Here is a 7,247-nt window from a genome sequence, read left to right as displayed (position 1 = left end):
GAAGAAAGAAAGAAAGAAAGAAAGAAAGAAAGAAAGAAAGAAAGAAAGGAAGGAAGGAAGGAAGGAAGGAAGGAAGGAAGGAAGGAAGGAAGGAAGGAAGGAAGGAAGGAAGGAAGGAAGGAAATTTATTCTTTCCCAATTCTACAGACCAGAAATCCAAAACCAAAGTGTTGGTAGGGCTAGTTCCTTCTGAAGGTTCTGAAGGAGAATCCATTCTATAACTCTCTCCTAGTTTTGGTGATTGTTTGAAATCCTTGATGTTAGTTCACTTGCAGACAAATCACTCCCATTTTTGCCTTGTTTTCACATGGCCTTATCCTATCCTCTGTTTATGTGTTCTCTTCTTCTTATAAGGACACCTGTCATTGGATTTAGGGTTCACCCAGTAAACTCAGGATGATTTTATCTAGAGATCCTTCACTGAATTATATCCACACATACCTTTTCTCCAAATCGGGGTACATTCACAGGTATTGGGGGTTAGGACGTGGACATATTCTTTTTGAAAGGGGGCACAATTCAACTTTCAAAAGGTAGAAAAGGGGAAGGGTAAATAATGCAGTCAAAGTCACAATTTGGGAATATTTTCCTCATATAAAAGCAGACATTGAGGTTTCCCCTAGCTGAATCTATTTTGGAGAATTTGAAAGGGTTTCCATCTAGGACCATGAAGAAAAAAATATGCAAAAGCAGGTTGATAATGTTGTATTTCACCTGGGCACAATCATGGTACTGGCTTATACCTCACTACATTCATTACGTGCATCACGCATTTAACATCACTGTTAATTTGGCCAAATAACCCAAGATGCAACAAGGAATTATTGCTTTCTTTAATCTAACCTCTTCTGTCTCTAATAACCATATCAGTCATGACTAGAGGCTTGAATCCTGAAAACAGGGATATGTAGTAAAGATAAATTACTGAAAAGCCCTTACCTATAATAGGAGGAAAGTCATCACTATAACAATTGTGTTTGCTGAGATGACCCAATGCCAGTTTCAGTCTTTATTAGGTCAAAAGGAAAGGACATCTAATTGCTATCTTAGCTATCATTTTTCACTAACCACTGAACTGTGGTTTTTGTTTTTGTTTTTTAGCATGAAGTCTTTTTAAAAAAAAATTTCCAACTTTCTTAGTAGGTTCAGATGGTGCATTGTGAGTCAAAGGCAAAAGCAACAGGGAGAATCATCTCATGAGAAAAATTAGCAATAAAGCACTGTGACAGGACAGCAAAGACACTTTGTTAAAAAATTATTTCCACTGGAATAATTTGACAGTATTAATTTGCTAAGAAAAAAATCTCTAGAACAGATACCACCCCGAGATCCTTAAGCAGTTCTCTGAAACTTTGTTAATACAAACACTTCCACTACACTGCAATTGGGAATACATCTTTCAACCCACATTTTGCCTGGGTTATAAGGCCTATTGGGTACTGAGCAGAGGCAGTCAATTTGGTTTGCTTTATGATCTGAACCAAACACAAACATTAAGTGAGGTCAAAAAACACACCCCACTGGCAATCCTCAAATCTCTAAAGCTGATTTAAAAGAGACTGGGAAATTGAGCTCAACAGAAATGGCAAAAATAAGGAAGTTCATTTTTAATAAACAAGGAAGCCTACCAATACCAATCTCCATTGTGCCACAGATGCCTCACTGTGCCCAAATTGGACTGGAATGCACAAGCCAAAAAGCACAAGCACAACTGCCCCTCCACCCCCCAAGAAATTACAATTTGGCAGAAGGGAAAGATTTAGAGGAATGTTAACTTAATGCACCTAAAATTCAAATCATGATTAGAAAAGGGTATTCTGGATATGACAATTTAAGGTAGGTAAAGAGAGTTACAAATATGCCCAAAGTAATTGGAAAAGAGCCTAATACCAAGAGAATTACAGAATATTGGTGATGGAAGAGAATTAGAGAATAATTTTTACCTTATAGATCCTGAGTTCAGAAAGAAGCAGTTACTTGCCCAAGGTCATAGTGTCTAAAACTAAAATGGAATTAGAACCCACATCCTTTTGAGTCTGGTGCTCTCTCTACTCTGCCAATCAATTGTTCTCAAGGCTGTGGGGGGATGTTCAGAGTTTCTCGAAGTTCACAACAGGGCCTCGTTTCTTTCTTTCTTTCTCCTCCTCTTCCTTATCTCATTCTTTTCCCAAGCTTTTATTCTCATTGACAGGCTTAGTCATCCAAATGTATTTCTCCAGTTCTGACATCTCTGAACTCCAGACTTAGAATCAACAGTTCTATTTCTGGGTCTCCCAAGCAGCTCAAACTTAACATGTGCAAATGTAAACATCTGCCCCCCATCCTTCCCACTACAGGCTTGTTCCTCCCTGCTTATTCTCTATCTACTAGATGGAACTATCATCTTACCAGTGTCAGCCTTGAATTTGTATCTTTTCTTTACCCTTTCCCTACATCCAACCATCAGTAAGACCTCCTAAGTGTATCTCGAAAACATCTATCCACTTTCTCTGACTCCAGCTTAGTCCAAGCCACCAACATCTTCCTCCTGGACTGCCTCCTAACTTCTCTCTCTGTTCTGATTTTCCACTTCCAGTTCATTTGCCACACAGTAGCCAGAGTGATCTTTTAAATACATTCCATTTACAAAAAAATCTAAATTCTTCACCATTGCCTATAAGATCAAGCATTATTTGGCCCCTTACTTCTCTAATCTCATAGCATGCCACCTTCTTCCTTGACCCCTCCGCTCCTGGCGTAGTGAACTCTCTAAAGTCCCAAAATGCACTGTGCTTTTTCTAGTGCAGGGCCTTTGCACATGCTGCTCCCACTGTCAGAAGTGTTCTTCTTTTCATTGTGAAAGGCTAGTTCCTTTTATAATTCGGGACTCATGTTATATGTCATTTATAAAAAAGAGGCCTTTTCTGATCACTCATCTCAATGAGGTTTTCTTTTTAATTTAATCTTTCATTTTCAATTCATCCTTAATATTTCAGAAAGTATATCAACATTGCCTAACATGCTGTTTTACACACAATAGATATATGATCAATCTTTGATATAAATACACATATCTTAAAAATATTTGCTTTAACCAGCTAAATTTTTAATATTTTATGAACTAGTTAGCCCTAAGTCATGAATTTACCTGTCTTTTCTTTTTTTTGAGACAGAGTTTCACTCTTGTTGGCCATGCTGGAGAGCAGTGGCGCGATCTCGGCTCACTGCAACCTCTGACTCCCAGGTTCAAGAGATTCTCCTGCCTCAGTCTCTTGAGTAGCTGGGATTACAGGCTCTTGCCACCACGCCCAGCTAATTTTTGTATTTTTAGTAGGGACAGGGTTTTGCCATGTTGGCCAGCGTAGTCTTGAATTCCTGACCTCAGGTGATCCACCCGCCTCACCCTCCCAAAGTGTTGGGATTACAGGCGCAAGTCAGCATGCCCAGCCAGATTTCCTTATTTTTTATGAGATTTAAAACATTTTTTTGAGATAGAGGCCTGCTATGTTGCCCAGGCTGGAGTGAAGTAGCTATTCATAGGCATGATTGTTGCACACTACAGTGTTGAACTACTGGGTTCAAGTGATCTTCCCACCTCAGCCTCCCAAGTAGCTGGGACTACAGGCACGTACCACTGAGTCCGGTGTATTTTTATAAGATTTTTAAAAACATTACACATTCTAAATTATGACATCTACATACCATTTACTTTTGTGTGAAATTATAAGGTGATATTTTAAATGATGGGAATGAACAACTTGACATGTATATCAGTAACCTCTAAACGTCTATTTCAAACATCTATTAACTGAAAGTCATGATTCCTCCAGCTCTTATACTAAGAACTTCCAGACATTAGAGCAATATACATATTCCAAAAGTGACTTAGTTCAATTTGACAAGTAAATAATTTTCCTATGTTCAGGTAAATTTGAAAAATATACATAATTACTACCTCATCCTAGTGAGAATCTCATTTATATTTATTCCACTATGTTCAAGATTTCATGACAAATTTAAAAGACATCGTATTATTAAAAGTGTATCAGATTAGCTCCCTCAACTCACTATGTCTAGTAATCATTCTGAAGAAATAGGCACTGGCTTTGAATATGGCCTGTTCCAGTTTATGGACAGTTAGTTGTAGGCAAGTAAAGTTGTTGGGCAAAGAGGTGAGTTGTAGGATGACTGAGGATAAATTGTCACTACTGTATATAAAGAAGACAAATGAGATGTAGGAAGAGATCTGTTATAATAATACATATGTCATATTATATCTATGTTTTTCATATATTTCAGAATTATAGAAACAAAGGTATGTAATCTTTTCTAAGATGTATAGATGACTTACTTTTAATAATATTTCTTGATTTATAATGTAAATAAGATTAAACGAATATGGGTTACTCTTGAATTTCAAAATTGGCACATGTAAATGAGCATTTTAATACAAATAATTAGAATATATTTACACCATATATAAATCTACACAATGGAAGATATTACTAAAATTTTGCTCTATAGCACCTTACCCTAGAAAACATAGAATTCTGGATTTCTCTTTAAAAAAATCACTGAGAATAATTAGATGATGACTGTAAAATAGGTTTTCCCATTACAATTCTGCTGTCATTCAAAGTTCTGACAACAGTTGTAGCTGGAGACTGAAGCACTTTATGAGAAAGCCTCATTCTTCCATCAGCTGGGTCACATCCAAAGTATTTCACCTGAATTTCTTGGCCAATTTCTAATCCTAGGGCAGTAGGATGTTTAACCTTTCATTGATCAAGCTGTGTGTTATAAAGCAGTACCACAGTCATATTTGGATATAATTTTACCATTACACCAGTATCTCTGCTTTCAGTTATTGTGGCGGTATACCCTGCTCCAAATTCTAATTGCTGCTCCTGATCTTCCTTGCAGATTTCGGCAATGAAGTCTCTTGCCTCATGCATAGCACTGGGTGTTGATGCAAATATAGAAAACGTTTCTTCATCCACCTGACTAATAGTTACAACTGTTTCAACCTGATTTTTTTTAAGTTATATCCACCTGGTCCAACAAGTTTTTCCCATTTTGGTAATGGAACCTGAACAGTTTCTACAACAGGTCCATTTTCTTTTCTAGATGTTTGAGGTTTTGAAATAGTTTTGTTCATGATTTGTAATATCTCCTTTTTTGCCACTGAAGCTTGTTGAATAGCCTCCATTACAATTTTCATTGGTATTCCAGATAATTTAATATCAGCCTGTAATGCAGTTATCCCTTTGTTAGTGCCAGCTATTTTGAAGTCCATGTCACCACTGTAATCTTCAATTCCCAGAATATCTGTTAGCAAATGATAATCTTTTATTTCACCCTTCTCAAGATCGGTTTTGGTGGCCAATCCCATTGCTATGTCTGTGACAGCAGGTGAAATTGGAACCCCTGAATCCATTAACGCTAAAGTTCCACCCCATGCAGATGCCATAGAACATGGCCCATTTGACTCTAGGACTTGAGGTGTAACTCTTACAGTGATAGGAAAATCTTTGGGAATAACAGGATACAAAGCTTTCTCAGCAAGAGCACCATGCCCAAGTTCTCTTCTATTTAAACCAGTGACTTCGACAATTTCATTAGTTGCATAAGAAGGAAACTCATAGTGCAGCATGAAATTTTTATCTTTTATCCCATTTATAGCTATTATAACTTGATCCAACTTAATACTGGATTCTAATGAATCAAATGTAACAACACAAAGCACCTGTGTTGTCCTCTTTGCAATAATTCTGATCCATGAAGGGTTTTAAACATATCTACCTCACAACCTATATTCCTAAGTAAAGTCAAATCCTGACCATCGCATCTTTTGTATTCATTCAAAATAATACTTCTAAAAACTTCCTTTGCAACAACATTGAAGAATTCTATTATTTCATATAGATCAACCTCTGGAAATATTTCTTTTAGTTGTTCTGCTGTATCTAATCTTATTTTGTTAACAGCTTCATCTCTGGAAATTTTATCACATTCACAATCTGTAAAAACTGCATAGAGTCTCTCCATAGCAAGTTTTATGAGTATGTTTCACAATCTCTGGTGAAGGGGTAAATAACTTCTGAGGTGTCCCCTTGGTAACACCAATTTCTTTTACCAACTGCTGGATGCCCTGAATTATTTTTTGGGTATATTTCACTCCCACTTTGATAGCATGGCAAAAGTCCTGCTGTAAAATGTTCTCTGTAGAGGCTTCCAACATGACAATCTGACATTTAGGTGCTCCGGGAACCACTACATTTAAAGTACTAGAAGACATTTCTTTTCTTGTTGGGTTAACAACACATTCTCCATCAGTTATTCCTATTCATACTGCCCCAACAGGTCCATTCCAAAGAATATCTGATCATGAGAGGGCTACAGAGGCACCATTAATTGCTAGGACATCAAGCTCATTAATACCATCTACGGCTAACAGATTACACAGAACCTGTATATCATAGAAGTAGCCAGCTGGAAAGATAGGTCTAATTGAACAATCTATTATTCAACTTGTAAGAAATTTTTAATCAGAAGTACCAATCTCTCTACTCAGAGGGTTTGTGGGAATTCTACCTGCTGCAGCAGCCTTTTGTCTGTAGTCAACCACCAAAGGCATAAACTGGGAAGGTGAAGGTTTTGTTTTACTGACCGCTGTGACCATTACTGCAGTGTCACCTGACTGTACTACAGCAGAGCCATCTGCAAATCTGGCCAGCTTTCCAGAGGATATTTCTAATTTCCTGTTGCCCAAGTCCACGGCCACAGCTCAAGACCCTGCGCTACTCAATAGTGCTCACACCTGTAACTGGATGAGTCCCCGATCCCACCCTGGCAGACAGAAGGGACCATCGCTCAGCGGCCGGAGCTGGAGGCTCAGTGAGATCTCAGCTTCCTCCTGCTATCCTCTGTAGCTATGCCTTACTGTTTCCTTCACAGCACTTATTACAATTTGTAGTCATTTACTGATGTGATTATCGGTTATTATCCCTCATGAGTCTCACAGCTAAATAACAGCAGGGATCAGGTCTGTCTTCCTCCCTGTGTCACAGTTGTATCTGGCACCAAGCACATACAAGGCATTTGATAAGTATTATTTAACATAATGAAAATTAAGTACATTTATAACACTGTTCTTTCTACCCAAAGAGGACACAAAAGATTATGGACTTCCATTCTGTGTCAATATATTCAACAAGATAGAAGAAATATCACAACTGAGGGTTGCAAAACACTGAAAGTTATCAACG

General features: G+C 37.7%; 1 pseudogene; it reads right to left on the bottom strand.

Moving 5' to 3' along the window:
* Positions 1-4,550: 4,550 nt before the first annotated feature.
* On the bottom strand, positions 4,551-6,771 carry LOC111546974 (annotated as a pseudogene).
* Positions 6,772-7,247: the final 476 nt, after the last annotated feature.

The sequence above is a fragment of the Piliocolobus tephrosceles genome, chromosome 2, assembly GCF_002776525.5.
Source record: "Piliocolobus tephrosceles isolate RC106 chromosome 2, ASM277652v3, whole genome shotgun sequence".
Lineage (NCBI taxonomy): Eukaryota > Metazoa > Chordata > Mammalia > Primates > Cercopithecidae > Piliocolobus > Piliocolobus tephrosceles.
This window is presented reverse-complemented; position numbering and strand designations above follow the sequence as displayed.